This window comes from Dermacentor variabilis, chromosome 3, assembly GCF_050947875.1.
Source record: "Dermacentor variabilis isolate Ectoservices chromosome 3, ASM5094787v1, whole genome shotgun sequence".
Taxonomy (NCBI): Eukaryota; Metazoa; Arthropoda; class Arachnida; order Ixodida; family Ixodidae; genus Dermacentor; species Dermacentor variabilis.
The window spans coordinates 95,923,150-95,950,974 of NC_134570.1; the positions used below are offsets into that span (position 1 = coordinate 95,923,150).

General features: G+C 46.3%; 1 protein-coding gene across 2 annotated transcripts in view; it reads right to left on the bottom strand.

Moving 5' to 3' along the window:
- The window catches only part of LOC142576061 (uncharacterized), a 411,410-nt gene that overhangs the window by 246,781 nt on the left and 136,804 nt on the right, over positions 1–27,825 (bottom strand). For both annotated transcript variants that reach the window (XM_075685988.1, XM_075685987.1), the window contains exon 2: positions 11,286–11,356. The gene's annotated coding sequence lies outside the window, so the exon portion shown is untranslated. The remainder of the gene's footprint in view (positions 1–11,285; positions 11,357–27,825) is intronic.

A 27,825-nucleotide genomic window follows, 5' to 3' on the forward strand; every position in this document is an offset into this window, starting at 1 on the left:
CCAGAGAAACACAAAACCTCCGGGTCTATGGCTACCACGGGTACTACGGCCTCTGCCCTTACAGCTAGGATGCTCTTGTTGCTGGCGCTCTCGCTCCCGTGTAGCGGCAGGTCTTCGTGAGGCTGCTGACGTTGGTGCTTTCTCTATCTGGCGTTGCTCTCGTTACGCTTGCTGTTGCTCTCTTCTGGTCTCGTTCTTGTTGCTATTGTTCTTCAATGGTGCTGACAAAACTGACTGTCCACGCAGACTCGTGTTCCTTCCTGTTGTTCACGTCATGAGAAGCCAACAAACACTGACACCAAGGACAACGTAGGGGAAATTACTTGTGCTTAATAAATGGAATGAAGAAACGATAAATTAATCGAAATTAAAGTGGATGAAAGCGAAATGCGAAGGTTGTGGGTTCAGCTCCTACCTGCGGCAAGTTGTTTTTTCATCCGCTTTAATTTCCATTAATTTATCGTTTCTTGATTCCATTTATTTAGCACAAGTTCCCCTATGTTGTCCTTGGTGTCTGTGTTTGTTGGCTTCTCATGAAATGACTAATAAAAATCGGGCCCCTCGGTTAACCTCTTTTCTTCTCGTTTATTACATAACGAGGGTCTCGAATCCGGCAACATTGATGCCTTCAGGTAGTATATGTGGGTTTATTGAGCAGTTGCCTTCACCCAAAAAGATTACGTTCTCGTGACGCCTGTGGCAACAAGGACGTTCCACGTCCGCCGCCAAGGTCTGCGAGTGGTGGCGCTGGCTAACACTCCCAGGGTTCTACTAGTACACATAAATACCCAAGAAAGTGGATGAGGAAACAGCGCCACGGTAGCTCAATTGGTAGAGCATCGCACGCGAAATGCGAAGGTTGTGGGTTCGGTTCCCACCTCCGGCAAGTTGTTTTTGCATCCACTTTAATTTCCATTGATTTATCGTTTCTTCATTCCATTTATTAAGTACAAGTAATTTCCCCTATGTTGTGCTTGGTGTCAGTGTTTGTTGGCTTCTCATGATATGACTAATAAAAATCGGGCCCCTCGGTTAACCCCTTTTCTTCTCCTCTTGTTCACGTTATTCAGCTCAGCGCCAGTATACCAAAAATGCTTACCATCCTGACGACTGTACCTTTCTCACGAAACAAGAATATGCCTTATCGGTATTTCATGGAGAATTGTGTTGCCTGTGAAGTGGTTGCACATAACGAATGTTCAAGTCATTAGTGACGCTCGCAGATTACGAGATGATTAGTGAGCTCATGGCGACTACGACCTAGAATGACGCATTTTTCAAAAACAGGTTCGCAACCACACGTTTTGCAGTGCTGCGCAAGAAACCCCCCAGCTGTAATACAATTACAATAATACAAGTCTAAGAATTGCATTACAGTCTAATAATGCTAAGAATTGTATTACAGCTGGGGAGTTTCTTGCGCAGCACTGCAAAACTAGTGGTTGCGAACCTGCTTTAGAGGAATGCGTCATTGTAGGTCGCAGTCGTAATAAGCTCACAAGAGAAATCATCGAAGCAAAGGCTATCATAGGACTGGGCCACGCATGTGTAAGCTCACCTTCATTATCATTGTCAAGCAATGAATTGGCGTACCTCAGACTGCCCACACAGGCAGTCTGAATATGTTGTCACATGGTTACTTTCAGTTTTGTTGCTTGGTTTTGTGTAATCTTTTGATGTCACATGGTTCGACGAGTGTGTAAGTAGCCTTCTGCGTCACGAAATAAACCATCACTTGGAAGTTAACGCTCACTCTGTTCTCCGTTCCCTTTCATTACCCCTTCCACCTTCCTTTTTGTTCTTTCTGAGCTGCGCTACAAGCCTAAAAGAGTCTTTACCACTTGTTTTGTTTGTTTTTTTTTTTTCCTATGTACATGATAACGACCCCTTAAATAATACCCCGAATGGCGTCTTTACAGAAATAACGCGAAGTGGAAAAAAGGCTTTGTAAACCGAGGATTTATGTTCCCCATCAAAAAAGCTTGCTATACCCTATTATGTATCGACCTTAAATTCAGTCATTCTTTTATTCGCACTAATGACGTGACCAACGACCCGGCGGTGATATCCGATGCATTCAACAAGTATTTCCAATCCGTGTTTGTTTCCGATAACAACTTTATCCCGACACTTACCAATATAGTTTCTTCTGAAGCAATCAGTGACGTTGAGATAAACTGCGAAGGCATCCTCAACCTTATATTAAGCCTGGATGTTAAGAAATGCACCGGTCCGGACGGGATACACAACGCGTTCCTTGTTCGTTATTCGTTGTGGTCATTAAAATATCTGTCAGTCATATACAGAAAGTCCTTATCATCCTCTACTGTACCTTCTTCATGGAAGTTAGCCAAAGTGCTCCCTCTTTATAAATCTGGAGATAAGCAGTGTTTGACGAACTGCAGACCAATTTCACTGACGTCACAGTCATGCAAAATGTTGGAACACATCATTCATAAGCACATCACGCTCTTTCTGGAATCAAATAATTTACTGTCTAACATGCAACATGGGTTTAGGCGTGGTTTTAGCACGTTAACGCAGCTAGTTGAGTTCACGCATGACATTTCATTTAACCTTGACGTAGGCAACCAGGTTGATGCCATTTTTATAGATTTCTCGAAGGCATTTGACACCGTTTTACATTCTAAACTTATTGCTAAACTTAATGCTGTACTGAATAATCCTCATTTGGTTAACTGGATTTTAAGCTTTCTCTCATTTCGCTCCCAGTTCGTCTCTTACAGTTCGACTGACTCCGCTACTGTTGATGTGACATCAGGTGTGCCCCAAGGCTCCGTCCTTGGGCCGCTTCTTTTTTTATTATACATAAACGATTTGCCACTTCACTGCTGTTCTAACATCCCTCTCTATGCTGATGACTGCGTTCTATATGAAGTGATTAAATCTTCTAATGATCATTATCGCCTTCAAGAGTCGTTTTCTAGGTTTTGCGATGGGTGTAACACTTGGCAAATGAACATTAATTTCAATAAAACCGTTCTGATGTCTTTCTGCAACAAATCTTCCCCCTCCCTTTTCAGTTACTCGTCCAATGGCCTTACAGTAGATAAGGTTTCTGAGTATAAGTATCTTGGTGTCATTTTTACGCATAACATGTCATGGTCCAAACACATTGACTACATATGCAGTAAAGCACTAAAAAAATTACGTTATTTCAGGCGAACGTTAACCCGATCTCCTAAAGACACAAAGTTACTAATGTATAAATCTCTAATCCGCCCTGTTCTTGATTATGCATCTGTAGTTTGGAGCCCGCATAAGCAGTTAGAGATTAATAAACTAGAGGCTATACAGAAAAAAGCTGTGCGATTTATATGTCATCGTTACGATCGAGACTTTTCGCCCTCTTCAACACTTTCTTTCTTGAACCTAAACACGCTATCTTCTCGTCGCCGGGTCGAATAATTAAAATTCTTGCATTACATCGTCAATTCTTTAGTTAGGCTCTCAAATGATAATTACATTAACTTCGCGCCTGGATCATCAACGAGAAGTCATCATGACCTAAACTTAATACCCTACTACGCACGTACTAACATGTTCAAATTCAGCTTTTTTCCCCCGCTCAATCGAAGACTGGAATTCATTACCTGGATCCATTCGCTCATGCTCATCCCAAATTTTTGCAACCTCCATCCCAGATGCATAGTCATGGGTATGGGCATGGGCATAATCAGCATGGGTATGCCTGGCAGCATTTGTATAGCTTCTTGTGTATTCTTTCATCAGTGCTCTTTAAAAGTGTTTACTTGTGTTTACCGCTGTATACCCCAATGTATATTCTGTACATTTCTTAATCCACTCCTGCTATAGCGCAAATTGCGCTGCAGTATGTATAAATAAATAAATAAACAAATAAATAAATAAATAAATAAATAAATAAAAAACATCACTGGGCTAAATAAAAACCTGCTTTTTTGTTGCTGTTAGGAGTTAACTCCCTTCATGTAAAATTTACGAGCATATAATAATTTATGGTGGTGGAAAATGTGCGACATGTTTCTTGTGAACGTTTTCAGAGTCCCCACATTCGAATGCTATACACTTCGTTATTGCCAGCCAGCGTGCCAGCGTGCCCGCCACCGAACCAAGCGAGTCAATCCCAGACAGTCAACCCAGTCCGCCATCCAGACAAGCCAATTCGACACTAAGTAAAGCCATATGGCGACTAACTGTCGAGCAAGTTGGTAAGGACTGAAGGTCATGGTACTGAAAGGCAGGCGTCAAAACACGGACACACGTGTGTAAGTCTGCTCTCCGTTGTTTTATTCGCAAAGATGAATTGTGTTTCCTAAACAGTTATTTTTCGCAAGTGCCCACGCGTATTTATGAATAACGGGTCGACGCTGCCTTCCCTGTAGCGTCTGCACAGATAAATATTGTGTATTACTTCCTTTCCACGACCGTCCGACCTTACAGTTGATATACGGCGTTTGTGTTGTCCACTTTGTTCTACTTGTATCGCACTCAGTCAGTCAAGACCTTGTGAGTGCAATATTCACCCTGCCATATATTAAACACTAATTCATTACGTTGGAGTATTTCTATATTTGCACAGAACTTGTCGTAGCGTCCTGCTTCGTTTTATGGCTTTCTTATGATGTAGTTGGCTCGAGACAAAACACTGCTAGTAAATGCTACCAATGCAACCTGGAAACACGACCGAGGTATACGAACAGGGAGCATCACGTAGGTTTTCTGAGAGCCTGTCATGCCTCAGCGCTTTCCACGCATTCGACGCCTGCTGAGGTCTGTTGGTCCTGACGGTCTTTTGTTTATTTACTGAGCCGCCTCGCTCCGCTTTATCGACCCTTCCGCCTCCCCCGACACACACACACACACACACACACACACACACCCTATGCCCACTCAGTTGAGTCTGTTCCTCAAGGGAGTCATCCTTGCTACGTTTTGGGCATGTTGGGCTTCGCAGACGCTAGCAAAATATCGGAGAGTCACGTTACGCATCCCAAGAAAAGTGGCCTAACACACCCAAAAAGAGAAAACGAAGGTTAACAGCATACCCGCTGGGCCGCTAGCTGCCCCAGTGCGGATCGATCGTTTGTTGAGCTGCTTGTTAATGTTCTACGCAAAAGTTGCGCAGCTTGCTCTTCTAGGCGGGCGAGACCGGTACGCTTCGTCAGTATATATAAGGAACGGGGCGCGTTGGCGGGCCCGATCCGAGTGGACCAGCCGTTTGAACTTATAATCTGATTAGCAGCTGCGGCCATCGAACAGCCACTTCATCAATTTCTGTTGCGCTTCGCCACAACCTCTGGAAGGACAGTGCCCGTCCCTGCGCATAAAGCAGGTAATAATTTACAGCAATCACCTCATTTCTATTATTTATTGAGAGGTTAATTTCGCCACAAATGCATATTGAAGCACGTAATGTCTGCGTCTTGTGAACATGTTCGTCTAGTGGAAGAGTCTCTGTGTTAGGACACATATTTATCATATTTACTTATAGTTCCGGTTTTTGAATGGCTGTGAAGAAACAATGCTTTGAAATTGATATTTTTTCATAACATTTTCTGCGATGCTAGTGCGCGAGAGGCCTGCATGAATCTGTACACTCCACGCAACCCTACAGTCCCAACGTGCATCGCCAATGCACTGTGTGTTGTGTTCTTAGCACGGGCTGAAAGCGCCCACGTGTGCTGCGATTTCAGTGCACGTGTTAAACAACCCCAGGTGTCCGAAAGTTATTGATTATCTATCGTAAAAGCCCCTCTCAGATAGCAATGGTGCTGCTTTGGGAAATTAATTTCTGTTACTAAACAACCTAGACAGCGGCGTTCGCGCCAGCAGGTGGCGTTCGTTATCGCTCATTCGTTATCTGTTATCTGACGCACTTCGTTAGAATGCATTGACCCAGTGGCTGATCTTTACGAATCCATCATGTAGTGTTGGATTTTAAAGTACAGCTTCGGACACGAGAATATAACTGTGCGGTAGAGGCAGCAGGGAGCTATAAGGGTATCTAAGGCTCCCAGAATGACAAGACGCCGTGAAAGGAAAACTCTTTTTTTTTTTCGTGCATAATTACGCGTACTGATGAATGGTTTGCTGAAACGAACTGAGATATCAAGAACCGAGAGTAGGCGCAGCCGAAATGAGTTCGAGAGTGAGCGTCGTGGCAATTAACTATTACCATCCGGTTCACAAAGGGTGCGTGGACGATCTATTCATCGTCAGCGGTAGCATTAATCAGCCGCTGGGACATCCATTCGAGTGTAGCTAGAATGCTCGATGTCAATTTGTCCTGAGGACTACACAGACTTGGGTGTGTTATCCCCATTAAAAACGTCAACCTTTCATTGCACAAACTTTAGAAGTTGCTTTCACAAGGTCAGGACCAGCAAGGAATAATATTACATTTCCTCTCCCATGAACATTTGCTTGAATCATAATGTTGATGCTCTGAGCAATGGAGCCCGTGTACTGTCTTGTCAGCAAGTTACGAAGCTCAGTTGAATTGTGCATTCTTGCCCTTGATTTGTGTGTTCGTGTTCCCACATATTTCAAGAATCATGGAGGCAACGAGCTATAATTTGATCCATGCCTTGCAGTGCAACAAAACAGAAGCACGGGATGGGATCTGACAGAAGGGATAATACTGTTCTAAGAATGCAGCTCCCTAATAGTTAATAGAAATTTTAGAGCGCAGATCTTTGGCGCCTGTTCTTGCGTTGAGCGTCGGCCTGCCTCGACGGCGTTCTACCTCGTAACTGCGAGTGGACGAGCACAGCAAAAGATGGATGGATGAAAGCGAACGCGGAGCAGCCTCAAATCAAAGAGCGCGCGAGGAGGAACGCGGAGGAAAAGTGGAGGGGAAGCAGCCTGCGCATGCGCTGAGTTGCGGGCGGCCGCAGAGTCTGCCGCCGCGTGGGCGATGCCATCTGCGCTTCCGATGCGGAGGGAGCGCAGGGTGGCATGAGGTGTAATGAGGTGGGGAGGGCAACGCTCGTCCGCGGCGTCGGCTGCGGAGATCAGTCCGCGGTACCAGCATGTGTAACAGGTATAACTGCTCCTGCAAAGGCCGGGGACGAGCTGCTACGACTAAGGCTTGATGTGACGCTCCCTAGGGTGTTGCGCCGCGCTGGTCGTGCCAACAAATACTGCGGCACTTGTGGCGCGGTTTCCGCGCGATGGAGGGCGACTCTTTTCATTGGCGGAATCACAGCGTAAGAAAAGCGTAGTGCCGCGCAAGACGGGCTGTGCGACGACGATGGCTACGATATGACGCCAGAGTAGCGCACGTCGTATGTATGAAAACAAAGCACGCTACTCACAGCGTTCTCTTCCTAATACAAACCGCATACCTATATGACATAATACAAAATATTGACACGCGAAATTGAAACACGTATGGAGGTGCGCTCAGCTTTCGCCTCAGGGAATATAGTAATCATCGGTGAATTTGTAGCGCTTGCTGGGCATTTGCCGGTGTCCGGAGGTGGTAGTACATTTAATGGTAAGAACGCTAAAATGTAATAAAGGCATAATCCAGGCATATTAAACTAAGACATTTGATTAGAAAATTCCGAATTCGTTTGCCCGTAGGCGGATTCTAGCCCAAGCCATCCCGAGGAAGCTTTGCAGTGACAGCCAGAGGCGTTAGCTCTACACCACAACAGTATATAGGTGTTATCAGTGAGACGAAGGAGCGCCTAGTTAGAGCGGCGCGTCTAGCGGTTCCTGACGTCACGGGAAAGGTCTCGACATTTGTATATAAAAGCACACGTGCGTTGGCGTGTCTTCGTTGCGTGTCGCAAAATAGATTCAGGAAGATCTGCCTCGGCGGCGCCTGCGAAGTGACTTTCTCGACCGCGAACGTATGCTTCGGAAGAAGTAGTGCGGGCCCAGCGCAACGCGGCTCGGCGTTCAATGCTATTGTAATGCAGTCACGTTTGGAAACTATGCATCTATGCACTCTACAGACCATCAGAAAATGACCGTTTCGCGTTGAAACTACAGTACCAGCAAGGACACTGTCGCCTCGTTTGTCAAGGGAGTAAATAAAGAACAGATTTTGCTGATTCTAAATGCGTGTGTTTCCACTAAAAATTGGAAAGCTCGCAACACTTCCGGGAGCTACTACGAAAGCACTATAAAAAACACATTGGGACACTACATGGGGGATTACCTTAGGAAACTACATTAGGAACAAAAGTGAAACATAATAGTTTACAAATGTAGCCCCCATGTAGTTCCCCAATGTGTTCCCTTTAATGCTCTCGCAGTAGTCTCTTGGGGTGTCGCGGGCTCGACAATTTATTTACACAGCTTCGCTTTCTCACAGGTTTATCATTTTCCCGGTATAAGCTATCTATATTATGTACGGATAAGAGTGGCCAACAAAGCCTGTCATTTTATGTCTTGTTTATCATATATACTTGGACGTGAGCTGCTTATAGAAATACAAGAGATATTGAACCAAAGTAAGTTGATGCTACCAAATGACAACGCAAGAAAGACCAAGGCTAGCTTGTGATGCAACAAGGGCGCAGCCCTCCTCTTGGCCTGCCGACATCACAGCTTTCTTCCCTCCACAGAAAAGCAGGCGCACTGATACATAAGCTCACACACTGTCACTAGACAGTCTGTTGGAGTCAGCAAAAGAAAACACTGTACCAAGGCCAGCTTGTGATACAAAAGAGAAGCCCGTCTCTTAACCTACCAACTTGACAGCTTTCCTCCCTCCAAAGACAAAAAAAAACTGGTGTACTGATACATAACTTCACACAGATTCACTAAACAACTGTGCACACGCCGGGTGCTGTTATTAGAGCCAGTCTTTACGGCAGGGCCATGAGGCTATATTACAATATTGTAAATCTTAATGTCTTGCAAAAAAATCTTATTGGCGCAATGAAGTTGTACGCCTCGCATAGACTTTCTTTCATGTTTACGCTTGAGGAAAACATGTACCGTCTACCGCTAATAAAAAAGTTGCTGTTTCGCCTGAAGTGTGAAAGGCATCGATTGCGATTGCAAATTAGTGAACAGCTATACGAAGTAAGGGTAGTAGTTTTATTGGCCGTATAAACTTGGAAACACTGACTTACATACTGATTTAACAAGCATGGTGTCAGCGCGCACAAGCAAACGTGAACACATCACACTCGACGACAGCAAACACTCCCTGTCAAAACAGTAGCAAGCGCGGCAGCAGCAGCGAGCGAAGTGGCCCTTGTGCTGTCAATCGTTTCATCGCAAACTGAGCGGCGAGAACACAGCACGCAAACATGTATGAACTCTCTGCAGGTTACTTTTAAGATACGGCGCGCCTCCTCGCTTTCTCTCCTTGAGCCGCGATCGTCAGTTGCCCTTGCGCCCGGTCGCGAAATACGCATGTCAGCCGGAGCACAACGCCGCCCCCTCCCTCCCTCCAATCCCATGGAGGAAGGGAAAAACTAGGAGGGAGCGTCACGTGATTCCGCTAGCCTCGGCAAGCCAATCCCCTTTAAATCCCGCTCTCCGTGGCCTTGTGCACGGTGCATTTTGGCAAGGAATAGGGCCCCATTCTTGGCGGACCATTCGCGATTGTTTGGTACGTGGCAACGATTAGTGGCGCCTGCCGTCCAAGTCATGGAGGTATGTAGCAAGTATACCGCGTGGGTTTCTGCTACTGCGGGCGTCGTTCTTCGCTTCAAATGCGTTGCCTTGAAACGTGCAGAAAGACTGGGGAGGTAGACCCATGACGACATAACTTTCAAAGCATCATTTGTGCTTACCACCTAACTTAGCGATCTCACCTCGCAAACCGTCCAGAGTATGCCCGAGCGTGGTCTATTATTTCGTCTAATCAGCTGTTGTGTACCTTAACCTCCGGTGCGTATTTTCTTGCTATTTTTTGTTCTCCTGTCTTGCACCTATATACGATGAGACAAGATGTGTCGCGGTGTGGTTATTTGTCGCTTGTTTGTTTAGTAAAAGGTTCTGCTGTGCGTCTTTCGCTGTGAAAGAAATGAATAGAATTAGCCTTCACTCTAAACGGCGAAGTCGTCGCCTTTCCTTGAGATTTACGTGCACTAGTTTGTGAGATTGTGCGGTGCGATGTCGTTACGCTGTTGAGACGCGCCTATTGCGTTCTCAACGATCTATTGAGACACATAAGGCATTGAGCAGAACGACTGCGTCGAGTGGGACCGTCTGCCATAAAAATGTGCCGGCACGGCCTTAAATATGGTCGGGGTCCCCGGCTCACCAGTACATCGTTGGGCCGTTGGGCACACGAAGGGACAAATTTTTTTGCAAGCGAAAGCAGTCGCTGCGGACCCCTGACGCTCGCTTGATAGACTGCACATGTTTGCAGGATCGGAAGGCTTCACTATTTCCCAGAAGATAACCGCAAACGCGACGAATCACCGTAGGAAGAGCGGCATGGTTGCCTTCACACGTTTTCAGGGCGAAAGGTTTCCATGTTTCCCTGATACCACCCCTAAACGCGATCAGTCGTCCTTGAGGTGGCCCTCGCGGGTTGTTAGACATAATGGCGGTTAATTACCCGACGCCTCCGTTCGCTACATCCTTGGCATCTGTCTGCTCCTTGCTTAAGCGGTGAACCGCGTGGTGGTTCGGTGCGTTACCTGTCTGACATAAAGCAGACCCTACTGCTTCACATTCTTGAATTCCTGCACTTAACCTCGCCGTGCGTTTGCCACGCCTACTATGTGCGCATAATCCAAATGCCGCCAACAGACGCTACCAAAGCGAGCTACTATATCTACCGCTTGCCTATGATGTGAGGGCCTACTTCCCATCATCCCATTCCTCTAATTTTTTTATGACTAGCTGCAAGATAGTCAGGTGACGCTCCCTCCTAGTTTTCTTCCTTCCTCTACACTTTCGCGCGACAGACGACGGCGCGTTTGCCCTCCGCTTTCTTCCCTCGCGCGTGTCAGATTCAGCCAGGATCGCCGGTTCCATGCGCGTGCTTTCACTCTTACAAACAGCATATGGTGCGTGGCGATGGTGTTATCGCCCTTATATTTTAAACGGAACATCGCGGCGACGACGACGACGACACCGACGGCAAAAATAAGCCCATCCTAATAAATTATATGTTGATGTACCATACGTGGTCGAATTCCTTCATCAAATTTTTGTGAAGGAAAGCCTGATGCCGGTGACACAAACTTGTACCGAGAGCAAGGAAAGTTAGAAATGTGGAAAGGAGTGAGACAAATTGGGTGACGTGTTAGAAGGGAGGGATACGCAATGAAATGGCACAGCAATTGAACGTAAAATGTCACCTTTCATGGAGCGTCGGCCATTATGCGCGAACGTCGTGAGGCTGCCGTTCACAGGGCATCGTGGCAGCACCCTGAAATAAGAGAATGAAACATATATATATACAGTGCAAACACACGCGTAACTGTGCGTAGCGGCGACACGTTATCCTTTCCTCCACTTTCATTTCACTTTTCTTAATTATTTTCTACATTTCAGTCCCAACCACAGTCAATTTCCCTGGTGCATTCCTTCGCTTGATTGTCTGTTGGCTTTATATCGTTATGATCAATAAAGATCGAGCCCATCGGTTTCCCTTCTTCTCTTGTTCATTCATAGCGAGGGTGTCGAATCTGGCAGCCTTGATGTCATTAGGTGGCATACGAAGGTTTTTTAGCTACTTGCCTGAACTCCTAAGTTCACGTGTTACGTGACGCCATCGGGCGAAAAAGGCATCCGCCCACAAGGGTTCTGAGTGGCGCTTACTAACATTTCCAGGGATAAGTCGAGCAAACCTAAATACCAAAATTAGTGAACGGATTGATAGCCGTCGCCGTAGAATAATTAGTTGTGCGGTGTAAGCATAGTGCGGAGGTTGTTCGTTCGCTTCCCACGACGGCACGCTATCTTTTCATTCACTGTCAGTTATTTCCTTTTCCTTCATTAATGTCTATATTTTAGTTTCCACCATAATAACTTTCCGCGATGCATTTCTTTGCTTCATAATCTGTTGGCTTTATATCGTCAGGATTATATATATATATATATATATATATATATATATATATATATATATATATATATATATATATATATATATATATATATATATATATATATTGTTACGTGCGAGGGAGACCGTTTATCACCCTTACGAATGATAGTGAAACTTGTGGCTGTAGTTAGTCGGATAAATTTTATTTGTTCATTTATGCAGTGTGAAATGCCGCCTGGAATTTTTATGATCGCAGGGTAAGTGACGTTTGTTCAGGGAAAAGCCAGTATTCCATGCGTCGGTGACTTGCGTTCCTAAGTAAAGCGCAAATTATACAAGAAAATGTCATATTAGCTGCCGCCGCTGATGGAATTCCGTGTTGGACGCCTTCTGAGCTAACGCACAGTTTCGCCCCTCCCCGCGGTGATGAGCGATCTGTGGCTTGCAGTCAGAAAGAGAAGTCTTCACTAGCGTAGAGAACTTCTCACTAATGATGACAGTCAGGCGCTGACGACATACCGTATCTAGTGATCCAAAAGAGCGAATAAAACCATTTGCCCGCTGTTTAATATGCAATCTGAGCAATCTATGCGGAAACATCAATGTACCGGGTGCTTAAAAGGTAGATAGCTTGTCTTCACGTAATGTCTGCGACAACGTGTCATTCTAATTTGATTATTCACTTCGCGTTTTCTTTAATTATCGTTGTCAAATTTATGTCGATGCTGCGTACTAATTTGTTCCTCTACCAGTTCCTTTTCTTTTGTCATCGATGTAAAGAGGGAAAGCGTACATCTACATCATTAACGTCATATTCACCATATTAACGTCAAGGCTAATCGGTTCCGAATGATTTGAAATGTAACACCGGAAATTCGGACACAAAACCCTAACGGCAGGGAAAGACTACGCTCGTCTCCAACCAATTTGCAAGAGTCAAGTTCCATCCCACGAAAATGCATAAGTGGGGAAAGGAACATTTTCTTCGTGTATTATTAGTCGGCACGTAACAAGTACAAACCCAGGAGTCCCCGTGATTCGAATAGTTGAGGGACAGGATATGGAACGCGTGAACAAGTTAGAAACGGGATGTCGAAAAAGCATTGGGGAAAACGAAGGTGAGTAATACAAACCCATAAATACGGAAACCATCTATAAATGGGAAGTTCAGTATAAGCATCACGTATGCCTTTGTGCTTTTTGTGACCTCTATGACTACGAACACGATGTTCTTAAGAGGGTGTTAAACCAATTAGATAACAGACCATTTTCAGAGACTAAGATTCTCGGACCGTGGCCCCATGCGTCGCAGGCTTACAAAGCGACGCGGGCACTGCTACGTTTCACGAAAGCGAGTGGCCTGAGTGACCGATTATAGGCGCGAAGTTATGGACATCCGCATGCACTCACACCGATAGTACCTTCTTCCCTCCCTCTCCTTTCTTTTCTTCCCTTAAGCCCCTTTCCCTGTGTAGGGTAGGAAACCGGACGTGCGTCTGGTTGACCTCCCTATCTTTCCTTCCTTCCATTTCATCCTCCTCCTCCTCCTCCTTTGTTTTTCTTGTAGTATCCTTTTTAACATGCATAAACCATCCTTGTGTCACAAACGGTGCACACAATATGCATCATTCCCGTCCCAAGCAACGCAAGCGGAATTCGGGTTCTTCGTTTTCAAAAAGAAAAGATCGTGCTTTATGGCGCCCTGCAACCGTGACCGCGTAACGAACTGACATGTGTATTTTCCTCGAAAAATGCAGACGACAGATACGCAAAATAAAAATTTTCTTACTTTGTCTTTGCCCAGTCGTTGTCACTTGTTATCCCGTCGTCATTAATCCGTCAGTTTGGTCGATGCGCGCAAGCAAGCGCATGTGTGTCTGCGTTCTGTGTTCTTGTGTCTGCGTGCTGTGTGTCTGCGTTCTGTGTTTTCATACTTGTATGGACATCTGTGTCAGTGTTTGTGTATGTGTGCTTGCGTGTGTGTGTGTGTGCGTGTGTGTGCGCGTGTGTGTGTGTGTGCGTGCGTGCGTGCATGTGTGTGTGTGTGTGTGTGTGTGTGTGTGTGTGTGCGCGTGTGTGCGTGCGCGAGCGCGTGTTCACTGGGTGCGTCTGCAAGGTCTAAGCGCTCTGACAGCTATGCTATGGCTGACCTGGCCGGAGCAACTACCACTATACAGGGGCACAGTATTCATTAACAGGCTGCTTAATTCCACCCTTTCTGCTAGCTAACATTCCGTTACCGCACTCCAACCACTGGTATACGTACCGGCATATCATATTCCTTGGCAAAATGCTAATAGGCACACTCGTCTTAAATACGAGGGTCCAATGACGAAATAAAATGGCGGGGACACGGAGAATAAAAAAGAAAAAAGGAAGAGAGTGTGACTGCAATAATTTCGACCAGCGGAGCGCAAGTGCAGCCGTCTTCCTTCATGAATGTCATTATGCAAACCGTAACCGGGGTTTGCCTTTCGAGTGGCGGATAGCTACTTTGAAAAATTCGCGCGTTCGTGCACGGCTGCTGCATAATGCAGTGTTATGACACATGATACACGCGCTCTCGGCACTTGGAATACTTGCTTCGTAGTAGACTGCAGCCTATATTTACCCAGAAAGGCTGCAGAGTCTTTAAATTCAGGTGCTACTCTGCAAAAAAGAAAAGTCACAGACAACCAGTCTCGTTTCTCGAGTCGTTGGACTGAATACATGATATCTTGTATATTTTTCGAGCAAAGCGTCAGTAGCACGAAGCTTTGTGTATAAATATTAGAAATAAGCCGCCCGTTTCTGTGGCGGGCTGCCTCTTTTGTGAAGCCTACATTGCTTCAGTTCTGATTCTACTAACGTCGACATTCGTAGTGAGATTGGTCCCACAAGAATTTCTTTACATGTTATTAGGATTCTTAGGGTACTTCACTCACATTACAGGGACTATCTATCTATCTATCTATCTATCTATCTATCTATCTATCTATCTATCTATCTATCTATCTATCTATCTATCTATCTATCTATCTATCTATCTATCTATCTATCTATCTATCTATCTATCTATCTATCTATCTATCTGTCTATCTATCTATCTATCTATCTATCTATCTATCTATCTATCTATCTATCTATCTATCTATCTATCTATCTATCCCGCCAAGTGGGATAATTATTGGATATGTGCCACTGGGCATGTACCGCTGTTCAATGAGCCTCTTTGATGCCAACTTCGAAGACTAGGTATGGGCCAATAGGTGTCTGCCGCTCTTCAATGAACCTCACGCAAACATCGGTCACTGGGTATGTGGCGCACGTCAATGAGATCAGTTAACCCTCTCTTCACACCAACTCGAGTTAGTGGTGTTACAGTTGCCGTGCAACACCCCGGGCGAAAAGAATGCTCTGCCACCATGCCTCATCGAAACGAAGGGTGGATTCCTAATTTGCTGTGGTTGTCTCGAGTGGTTACCGATCTGGCAGGTGCACCGCAGTGTTCACAGGCCCCTTTGTGTGTGTGCGTTAAAACCGTTTCCGCGAACCAGATAGGGCCCCCGGGCTGCCGCCAGCGGAAGTGCGCTTGTGAAGACGTCAACTAGGAGAATGGATCAGTCGCCCATCCACAGCCAGACACCCTTTCAGCAAACCAACGTCGCGCGAAAGAGAAGGGCTCAGCTGCCTACGATCCCCAGGACCCGTGGGTTGCCACCAGCAGAGGCAAACTCGGGTAAACATCGTCCTGGGAAAGTGGGTGCCGCCGCCAAGCACCGTGGGGCTCAGTGCATGTCACGTGACGTTGACGTGAGCAAGATCCCAACTACGATTTTAGTGGGCTTATTTAAAGGGCCTCGCAATGTAATTTTTCACTTCATGTTCTTCTTCTTATCTTTCACCAACCATTGAATAAACTGTGAAACTTTCGCTCTAGAAACCGTCTCGTCCCTACTTGATCGCCATGTTTTGCCGGACTTCTTCCGCCCTCCGACAACTCCACGCTGCCCAATAATAACGCCGGTCGAGCAGCGAGAAGCAGGCGTCGCGACAACTGTCGGCAGCGGTGGGATACGCTACCTAGGCAACGCAACAGCTGTCGGAGGCGGTGGGGTAGGCTACTCTGGAGAACGCAATGGTGGGTATGTGCCAGTGCTTGTGTGCCGCTCTACAATGAACATTTTTCACGCCGGCTTGCGTCACTCCTTGACTGACAATTCGTAACAAGAATTTGTAATAACGTATCTCTAATAATGCCGTATCCAGCCTCGTACCCCAATTGTGTCTACGAGAGTAGTGATAATGCAAGGAAGTTTTATATTTGTAGAGAGGGATAAGTAAAAGGGAAAGGTAGGGAGGTCAGGCCGGCTGAGGCCTGAGGCTACTCTGCACTGGGAAAGGGGGAAATGGTATTGAAAGAGAAGAACAAAGAAAGGAGTTTACAGTGTCCACTGTTACACAAACAAGCGTTCATCGGTGAGTCACTGACAGGCGGTCATATAGGCTGGTACGTACATTTCAAGAAACGCACCAGCACTTTTTGCCTTGTACATAGCTGACGCACGAGGCCACAGGGCCAAAATCATCTCCTATGTGAAAGAACGGTCTTTTAAGTACCCCAAAGCTGTCTGAAAGGCACTCCTCTCGTCTTCGTATGTGGGGAAGTCACACAGGAGTTGTTTGGTGGTTTCTCCGACATCACATGTGTTAGAATTGGGACTGTTCGCCATTCCAATAAGGAAAAAGTAGGCGTTTGTGAAATAAACTTCTAGGTGGTGGTGGTGGTGGTGGTGATGTTGAAGCAGGCGGGGTTAGCCTGGCATACATAGCCGGCAATTGTTCCGCCTGATCCTCCTTCAAGTTAAGATCAGGGATGTGTCACCAGGTAAATAAACTTCTACTCGCAGGCGGCACAGTAGCGTTTCTTTTCTTCAATTATATCCAAGTAAAAATTGTGATATCATACGCGAGTCCATGGCATATATGCGCCGGTTGGTGAACTCCGGTGCGTTCCATTTCCTTAGAGTAATAGTATGGGCAGGACCATTGAGGTGCCGCGCTGCATCCGTTCTTGGCAATGATAGCTTGGTGATTTCACATTCACCATGTGCCCCACAGGCAGCTTTGTCGGCACTTTCATTGCCATAAACGTTGCAGTGTCCAGGTAGCCACTGAAAAACAATGTCGTGACCTCTGCCCACCACTTGATGGTAGCGTAATCGTATCTCGGCTAACGATTGTCCATGTGGGCTGTGTGGCGCAGAGCTGATAAGGGTGATTGCAGGGCTGCCTTGAATCACAGAATATAGCCCAGTGATTTGGTGATTGTTGCAGCACATATGGCACTGCGCTACGGAGGGCGGAAATTTCGTATCTTGCCGATGTTCTGACTTGGCTGATCTTGAACTTCTTGCAGATTGACATCGACGGAACGACTACCGCACTAGTAGAGCTGGTTAGAGTCGAAGATCTATCTGTATAAATGTGAACTCGGTTGAAGTAGGAATCATGCAGTAGATATAAAGATGTACACTACGTAAATGGACATAAAATCACCGGGGCCTCCACTCATACCTTCCCCGTCGACTGCAGCCGCTACAAGAAAGCTCTGTGAACACCCGAGCGACACCGACAGTGAGGACACGTTGATATGCTCTTCGGTTAGTGATGAAAGCTCGTATGAAGGTGACTTTGTGCCCATGGCAAAGTATAAAGCAAACAGAACACTACTTACATGTTCTCCTTCAGTAAGTAAGGACGCCATGATTAGGCGAGAGCTATTGGTTCAGACTATTTTGTTTGTACCAGTGGATGATGCTGATAGTCTCAACCGGCTTAATCGTCAAGAGCCATGTCACTGTCTCTTGAGACTTTCGGCCCGGGGCAAATCACAGACGTGAGGATCAATGATCGCAAGAATGTTCCCGATATCCCCGTTACGCAACGTAGTGCGCTGGATATACTGGACAAAGTCAGTGTGTTGGGGACATCAATGTACGCTCGTACAAACCAGACGGCAAAAACTCTACGCCAAATGTTACTTACGATATTGACACTTTCATCAGGGCAAGTGACTTTCCGATTCTCATCAAGCCGGTGACGGAACGTCTTCTCATATTGCAAGTCTGTCGCCTTGGCAATTCGCGTTGTGTAAAACTTGTTCTCAAAGGAGACATCCTTCCACCACAAGTCAAAGTTGGTCATTTTCGACATGCAGTGCGGCCGTTTGTGCAAAGGCCACTGCAAAGCCAAAACTGCTGTCAGATGGGACACCTCAGCGCTGTTTGTACAAATTCTGCCTTGTGCTCGCGATGCTCAGGGGCACACAGTAGAGACGCCTGCCATGCAGATCATCGCAAGTGCAGCAATTGTGACGGCCCTCACGATGCGTCTTCCAAGGATTTCCCAAACATGAAGAAGGAGATACAAGCGTTGAAATAAATGCTCATAGACAGTTCCACCCACAGATAGGTTGCTGCCAAAATACGACGTCGGTGGTCTCGTCGCCGGAGGCCTTCTAGGAAACCTGTTGCCGAAGCTGGGATGCACCTCACCCACGGACGGGCCACCCACCAGCACAAGCGCCCAGCGATGCCAGCAATAAAGACCCTGAGAAGGACACAAGTATCGTTGGTCCACCTGACGTGCGGCCAGCACTGCCGTCTATAAACCTGCCAGCATAAGCGCAACATCACTCGTCCAAGGACACTTCCAAACGAGTTTGTGGCAACAATCAAGATAAGGAGGTCATAGCCATGGTAAAAACCCTCATGGATACCCTTCGAGTGCTCCTAACTAGCATTTGCACTCCGGCTGCTCAGAGTGCACTTCAAATATTGGATGCTCTAAATCCGGTGCTGTCAAGTCTGGAGAAACATCATGGCTCCTCCTCTGCAGCCCTTCCTTAAAGAAGTCAAAGAAGCTTCGATTTTTCAGTGGAATGCCCGAGGCCTTAAACCCCGCATTTCGGATATTCGGCCACTTGTATTTAAGAATCAGTGTTTTATTATCGTCATTTGCGAACCACGCCTTCAAATGGCATGCGATTATCTAGCTACGAAGCTTTGAAGTCTACTACATGCAACGACCCCAGTGAAGTCATCGTTTATATCAGGTGCTAGCTTATCTATTGGGGGCGAGGAGTTAAGGAGTCGCCATCTGTCGGAAGCACCTCCCTTACGTACCATTAGGGATCACGCGGCGCGCTCCTCATAGGTGCAGAGTGCGCCCGTCATTGGCACTCAATAAAAACACCACACGGGAGCCCTCCTGGACATTTCTTTAAGTACTCTCGAAGCGCCGAAAGTTTTCTACTGTCAAGATAATAATCTTCGGCAAACAGAAAGTGCAGAATAGCTTAGAGACGCTACCTTTTTAGCGAATACGTACAGTGAACGCCACTGCGCGCGGTCGCCGCGACCGAGTCTCCCGAAACGGCTTCTCGCGTGAAATGTAGGAAAACGCTGAGAACAAACTATGTGATATATGTTCTTCTAGTGGGCTGTCTGCATAACCAAATGGAGCATAACAGAATGAAGCTTCAATGTAGGGATCGCACGGGTTCACAGCGACCGACTGCGCGTCTGCCTGCATGTCCGCGCACAATGTTTCGCTGGGAGCGCGTTTTCGCACCCCGCTGTGAGCGTTATTTAGGTCGTAGCATATGAGCATTCGACAGTACAGAAGCAACCATTGTTGTGTGGACTCTATCAGACCAGTTCAAAAATTATTTCGCTATAGAGACTTCGACACCTACGGCGACTGTGATGTGCGTCGCGACGATGCAATCTGTTTTTTCTTCTAAATTCATGGACGTTTCAATATCATTTATGATGTTGCGTCAGACTGTATGTTTATCGATTTTTTTCCACGTGAGATTTCCCGCTGCTTCTTTTTCGTAATCCAGTGCGTTAATTCATAACACGAACATGACCATGTGCCATCCCCTTTTTAATGGGCTTCTTACCGCTCTCTTTCCATTGTAGGGAACTTGCCAGTATCTAGCATCAACACATTCATAGACCAAACCGCGATGACATTAGCCGGGCAGCGGCCGCGGGCGATCACTGAAGTGCGCGTTTTCTGCTACTCATCGAACGTCGCAGGCCCGGCGCCGTAGCAGAAATCTTCCTCGCGTCTGTACCTACTGCATACCCGAGTTATAGCCGATGGCTGTTTGCCGGTTCTAAGTTTCGCGAGCGAAGCTTCACGCAGCTTCTTGTCCTGCGGCTACGTGCGAATAAGGCTGACACCGGGTTCCGTTGCGCACATCCGGCACTGCGGCACAGAGCAATAGCCTACCATGCTGCACGCCTCCAAAGGCCGCCACTACCTATTACAGTGCTTTCAAATGTTGTCAAGCAAACACCCAAGGCGGGAAAGCCTAATCGCTTCATCGGAACCGCAGTGCAAGTGGGACTTGAAACTTTCGTTTTCAGCTCGCATCGGCGCTTTCGAAGCAGCCGACACGGCCGCTGTGTCCTCGTCGTCCCTCATGCCACGTCACCCCGACAGTGGCGCCAGATTTTCCAGTGGTGGAGCTCGCCCTTAATATTGACCATCAGTAACACCTGATGATAACAACCAATACGTGTGCTGACACTAAAACACAATAACCTCACTTTAACGCTAGTTGGTATTTTCAGTAGTATTTCACCTTCAAGCCGTTTTGACAGAGCGAGATTAAGTGCTCTAATATCAGCGACACCTGGGCCATGGATTATCCCCGGCGTTTTCAACGCTCATTACCCACTATGGGGAAGCCAAAAGATGGATCATTGGTGAAGACGAGTTTTCTCCTTTGCGTCAGATCCTGAACTGTATTGTGTAAACGATGTCAGTGCTACATTTTCACAGGTACTGACATATAGCAGCTGTCTCGACCTGAAGTTTCTGTCACGCAGCCTATGTAACAAGGTACAGTGGTTTGCGGACAATGAAACCCATGTAAGTGACCATATTCCCACCTATATAAAGATCAAGGGCCTACCGCACATCCCCGTTTCTTCACATATCGGCTGGTCAATGTGCAGGTCACTCACAGAGAAGCGGTGTGAGGAAAAATAAGAAGGTTCTCTTGAAAACCTAGAAGCAATAATGAAAGCTGCTATTGAAAACGATGTCTCTAATTTTAGACCTTTATCACAGTTTTGCGAATATGAAGTGGAATTGGAGCGGCTCCAAGCAAACCGTCGTCTTGCAGAACGATGCTATTGGCGCACGAAATCCATCTGCGATATGAGGGAGGCGAGACAGCTGCAGAAGAACATTCAGCAATGAATCCATGTACTCCAGTCTCTAAGATGGAAATATTCATGCGAGTCGCTCGATCCACAGAAGCGTCTATCTCAAATATGGAGAATTATCCACGGCCTACGAACATTGCCACAGCAACATCGCCCCTTGAAGTTCCTTGCTCTCCACCAAGGTTGTCGCGAAATTGAAGTAGCAGAAGACTTCCGCACTAGGGTTCCGGCTAAGGGATCCGCGTTCCCCGCGAGTAATCTAGGAAACGCACCAATGTCACGACAATCCCGGATGGACAATCTGTTTTCAGTAGAGAAACATCAAGCAGTTTTAGCAGCATGCAGGCGTTTTTCATCACCTGGACATGATGGTGTCACCTACAATGCCCTGTGTAACCTCGCCCAAACAGTTCGGCGTGTTCTTCTAACCGTATAAACCGACTCGTGGTGCAACGGATTGGTTGCTCATTCGCGGAAGTTCCGCCGCCTCGTTCGTCTTCTCAAATGAGGCAAATTTGCTCTGGACCTGGCTTATTGCCACCCCATCGCTCTAGCCAGCTGTTTTGGAAAGGTTATGGAGAGGATAGTACTGGCTCGCCTAGAGTGGTACCTGGAGCATAACGAGATATACTCTGATGCTATTACCGGCTTTCGGCGTGGACGGTCCTCTATAGATAATGTGATTGACCTTGTCATCACATGTTTTTGGACGTGAAAGGCGCATACGACCTTGTACCACATGAAGCTATTGTGGACGTCTTGGGAAACATTGGATTGGGGGCCGTGTCTACCAATGAATTTACAATTATTTGAAGGGCAAAAGTCTGTTTTGTACAAACGGAACATGGTACAACAACGCACAACTGTACCTGTCGTGGTGTGCCTCGAGGTGGAGTCCTGAGCCCCACTCTCTTTAACCTTGCGCTCACCGGCCTTGTTGATGTGCTTCGACGGTTCGTGCATCTGTCATTATACGCAAACGACACCTGCATCTGGGCATCAGGAGTGACGCGTGCACAAGTACATTCCAGGCGTCAGAAAGCGGTTACACTGACGTCAAACTACCTTCAAGTGCGGGGAACAGAACTGTCGTCTGAGAAGTGCTCCCTCGTTACCTTCACGCGCAAGGCGATGGGCCCATACGTCTGTAAAATGAATGGGCAGGCTATTAGTTATGAGAAGAACCACCCCTTCCTGGGAGTAATAATAGACCGCGACCTGTCCTGGAGCCCTCAAATTGCCTACAATAAAAGGGAACTCACCATGATCACCCATGTGCTGAGATTTCTTGCGGGAAAATTGTGGGGGGCATCTGTACGAGCTATGCTTCAACCTTATACTGTACCTTTCCTCAGGTTCATGCGCTACAGCTTACTTGTGCTGGGCAGGACCCGAAGAACAAACGTATGCGTACCCCAGTCGGTTCAAGATCAAGCACGGAGAATACGCCTTGGCCTTGCGAGATGTGCATCTTCAGCAGCCACTCTGGTCACCGCGCGTGATCACCCAATCAGAGCATATATTCGTGTCGATGCCTTAAGAATGCACATCAGGCATTTCGCCCAGATTCCAACACAACTCCTCGCCTCACTTCCTGCTTCTAGACCACACTCTGCATTCAGCGATTTGATTGCTTCGCATCGTGCAGTGCTTCCCTCGAACTTCATGCCTGCAGCAAGATTACCATTACCATTGTGGTGCCTACATCGCCTCGAAGGCCTCCTAACTATTCCTAGAATTCAAAAGAAAACATAGTCGTCATTCTAGCACGACCACAAGCCACACTACTGCTCCTGCATCAGAAACATAGCGGACGCCTTCACATTTACATGGACGGTTCAGTTTCGTATGCAAGCTCTGTAGGAGCAGTATTTATTCTGGTGAAGTCCGTCACTATAAAATTTAAGACAACGCATTTTACATCATCGACAGCTGTAGAACTCACCGCGCTGTGCAACTGTAGAGTTCGTAGCTGAAGAACCATCACGGGCACGTCAATCTTCTGCGACTCCAAGGCCGCTCTGCAGTGCATTATGTCGCCATTTCGTCATGGACCGAATGAGCAATTAGTCACTGACATAAGTAACAGTTATTCACCACCACGCAATAGAGAAAAAAAACACAACATAGCATATCAGGGGATGCCGGACCATTGCGGTATCTGTGGAAACGACCACGCAGATGAGGCCGCCCCATGTGTTTATGATGTTGCCCACTGTGTAGCTATACCGTTATCGAGAACAGACGCAGCTACAGGGCTTCGTTCGCTCGCCCTGAACTTACACTCGCACAGTGGAACTCGACGGAATTCACCAACGCTCGTCTCCTCAATTTCGATCCGAATCTATGGCTCCACCTTGCGTCAGGACTACCTAGAGCTGAGGAGACGCTTCTATGCTTCTTGTGGCTTGGCATGGCCTTCACGAATATGTACTCATTTCGGATAGTAATGGTGATTAGACTTACATGCGATAACTGTAGCTGCGAGGAAACAATCGCCCACCTTCTCTGTGAGTGTCCCCGCTTGAGTGCTCCCAAGAAAGAACTTTCAAAAGTGCTACATAGTCTTGACAAACGCCCTTTGTACACTGGCGCAGACTGTCCTCAGCACAGCAGGCTTTGAAAGCGTTGTTGCGCTTCTCGCCGCGTATTGGTCTTAAAGACAGACTTTAAACGGTCAAGTATTCTCCTTTATTTTTTCTTTTATTTTGCTCTTTCCGTTTTTGTAATATCTGTTTTCTATTATCTTTTACTCCTCACTCGCTTTCCCCAGCACAAGGTAGCCAGCTGGTCTGAGAACTGGCTAACCTCCTTGTCTTTCCGTCTATTTCTCCTCCTTCTCCTTGTCCTCCTTCATTCAGGGAACAAGTTGGCAAGTCAGACTTCTTTCCAACTCCTGGAATGAAAATCCGCCCTTGTGGCTACCGGAGACACCACAAAGGACAAGGTGATCTTTCTGCAGGTGTGAAATTGGATGGAAGAGAGGATCTGTACAAGGCCACAATGCCCGAAAATTTGTATCTGGTCTCCTTTCCGTTAGAGAAGAAAGGTATTCAGACTGCAGTCGGCAAAGGTGACGCTGGTGATTTCTGAGGGTGTCTGTGACGTTATACGTACTGATGGGATGTTCCCTGGCGATGGCAATTGCTTCGGCTGTTGAAGCGCATCGCGGTAGACCTAGACATGTTCTAAGCTCTTGAGCTTGCATTTTTTCAAGCACTCTGAGGTTTGTCTCCCGGGTACTTGACAGCATCGGAGCGCTGAAACGCAAGAAAACCATGAAGAGCGCTTTGTGCAGTTGAAGCATTGAACACACCGACGGTCCCCATGCTTTTCCAGCAATAGTTTTGAAAAGGTGACTGATTGAGAGGAGTTCCTTCCTTAGGTAGGATACATTGGAGCTCCATGAGAGGTCACGGTCGACAATGATCCGTAAGAGTCGATGGGTTCTCTTGTACAATATAGGCTGGCCATTATTAGATACCGGGTATGCAGTCATTGATTTTCGCGTGAAGGCGACTAATGCGCACTTTCCTGTTGAAACTCCGAGACCTTGTCTCTCAAAATCAGTAGACGTCATTTGTTGCAGCCTTTTGCAACTTTGCGGGAAACCGCGGTTGAGTTACTCCTGAAGCCCAGATGCAGATGTTATCATAGTAAATTGACAGCCTGACCGACTGTGGCAGGACTTCTGCCAGCCCAATTAAAGTCAGGTTGAACAAAACCGGGCTCAAAACACCACGCTGTGAAGCTCCACGGCCCTAGTAGTGGCCGGTAGTTTGACCATCCTCGGTGAACACTAAGAAGCTGTTTTCGGTCAGGTAGCTCTGAAACCACCGATTGAAGTAGCCACGAGCGCGTCAAGAATGGCTTCGTGAGAAACATTATCACAAGCGCCCCACACATCTAAACATAGCGGTACAGTGAGGTGTTTGTAAGATTTCTGTCGTTGAATCGAAGACACAAGATCAAAGACGTTGTCGACCGATGAACCACCACGTCGAAAGCTTGTCATCGCGTCTGGATAAACATTGTAATGTTCAAGAAACCACTTGAGGCGCGTCTGGGTCATCTTTTCTGTCAACTTGCCAATACAGCTGGCGAGAGCAATAGGTCGATATGATGTCAGTTCAAGGGAAGACTCTAGAAATTTGCCTACAGTATTCCCTCTTCCATTATCGTCGTGAGTGCCACTGGTACTGTATGAATCTCTGTAGAACTGCTCAGTCTCTTGAACTATCTTACGCATATTATTAGTGATAATGCCGGCTTTGTCTCTTAGCGCAGACATCTGATTCTTGCCTATTCCTAGTGTTTATTATATATGATTCTTCCTTATGTCAGCTATCTTATGATTAACTTCAAAAGTTCTGTCACTTCTATTCTAGCTGTACGGTTAGAGACTTTCATACAATGTCACTTTTTAATCAGATCCTTCGTCTCCTACGATAGCTTACCGGTATCCTGTCTAACGAAGTTACCACCGACTTCTATTGCACACTCCTTAATGATGCCCATAGATTGTCGTTCATTGCTTCAACACTACGGTCCTCTTCCTGAGTTAAAGCCGAATACCTATTCTGTAGCTTGATCCGGAATCCGTCTATTTTCCCTCTTACCGTTAACTCATTGATCGGCTTCTTAGGTACCAGTTTCTTCCGTTCCCTTCTCAAGTCTAGGCTAATTCGAGATCTTACCATGGGTCACTGCAGCGGACCTTGCCGAGCACGTCCACATATTGTATGATGCCAGGGTTAGCGCAGTTATGAGGTCTATTTCATTTCTAGTCTCGCCATTCGGGCTCCTCCACGTCCACTTTCGGTTATCCCGCTTGCGGAAGTAGGTGTTCATTATCCGCAAATTATTCAGTTCAGCAAACTCTACTAATAACTCTCCCCTGCTATTTCTAGAACATATGCCATACTCCCCCAGTGAGTTGTCTCAGCCTGCTTCTTGCCTACCCTGGCATTGAAGTCGCCCATCATTATAATGTATTTTGTTTTGACTTTACCCATCGCCGATTCCACGTCTTCATATAAGCTTTCGACTTGCTGGTCATCAAGACTGGATGTAGGCGCGTAGACCTGTACGACCTTCAATTTGTACCTCTTACTAAGTTTCACAACAAGACCTGCCACCCTCTCTTTAGTGCTATAGAATTCCTGCATGTTACCAGCTACATCTGAGAATAGTCGCGTTTATCGTATTTCAGGCGTACGCGATCTGAATATCATTATGTAATCAGTGCGCCTACACTTCCGTTTTTCCGAGGTAAATCCTCACCATGAATAGAGGCATGTTTTCATGGGATAAGACGAAATCGTTTTTACGCGACAAATCACCCAAATTTTCGTTCATTCACTGCAATATTCGAAGTCTGCGCAAACATCATGATGACCTTTTGAACTTTCTTTCTTTACTTAACCATGATTTTGCTTTAATATGCCTGTCTGAAACACGGCTAACACCAGCAGATGGCAATCTGTTTGGTCTGCCAGGATATATCACTGAATATAGTTACCGTGCGGTTCAGCGAAGTAGTGGATCTGCCATTTTTGTGAATTCCTCGATTGCGCACACTCTTCGTCATGATTTTTGTTCCGCAACTTGTCGTGCAAGTCTCTCTGGCTGGAGCTCGACCAGAATGTCCGGTCACTCAATAACCAGAGTACAATTCTGGCATCCGTTTATCTTCCCCATGATCGTCGTATTCGAACTTTTGTTCACAGCTAGAAGAAATACTCAGCGTCTTAACCAATGAAAACAAGAACATGATCACTTGTGGTGACATTAACATAAACATACTTAATCCCAACTGTCAGTCATGCTCTGATTATACCAACTGCTTATTTAGCTACGGTTTCTCTTTCTTGATCGATGTTCCAACCAGGTGCGACACTTTTAGTTCTTACACATTGACAGATCATATATTTTCCTTGTCATCTTCTGATTATACCACTGGAGTAGTAGATTATTCCATTACTGACCATTATCCTCTGTTCTTCTTTCTGGGTGTCGCGAAACCTACGCAGTGTCACCAATATTCTAAAATTTCTTTCAATGAAGCTTTGTTTATACAGAATGTACAAGGCACTTGTTGGTTTTCAGGAGAACTGTCCTGACAGGGCGTATTCAATATTATTATCAACAATGACAAATTATATCGGTTAGTGCACAACTCATGTGTCCTTTAAGCATAGATTCTCGTCTCCAAGAAATTAATGGATTACAAATGAATTGCTGCGCTCTATAACAAAAAAGAATAATCTTCACAAAACGGTGAAATTTCAGCCTTTCAACACTGATTTGGGAAATTTAAGAATGATAGCAATATCCTTTGTGGTATCCTTAAACGCGCAAAACGGGACTATTATGAAAGACGGATAACTGAGAACGGAACGAATACCAGGCGTAATGGGGAGCTTATTAAAGAATTTTTTAATATTGCATACTCTAACAGGGGCATTAAAAATAATTTACAACAATGAGGAATGCACAAACGAGGCTGACATATCAAATGTTTTTAGTGATCATTTTGCCGCTTACCAGAATACGCTTTCGCCTGGTGTTCTACGCCATGTCCCACGTTGCCCTCAGTCATTTTTCCTTCAACCCGTTTCT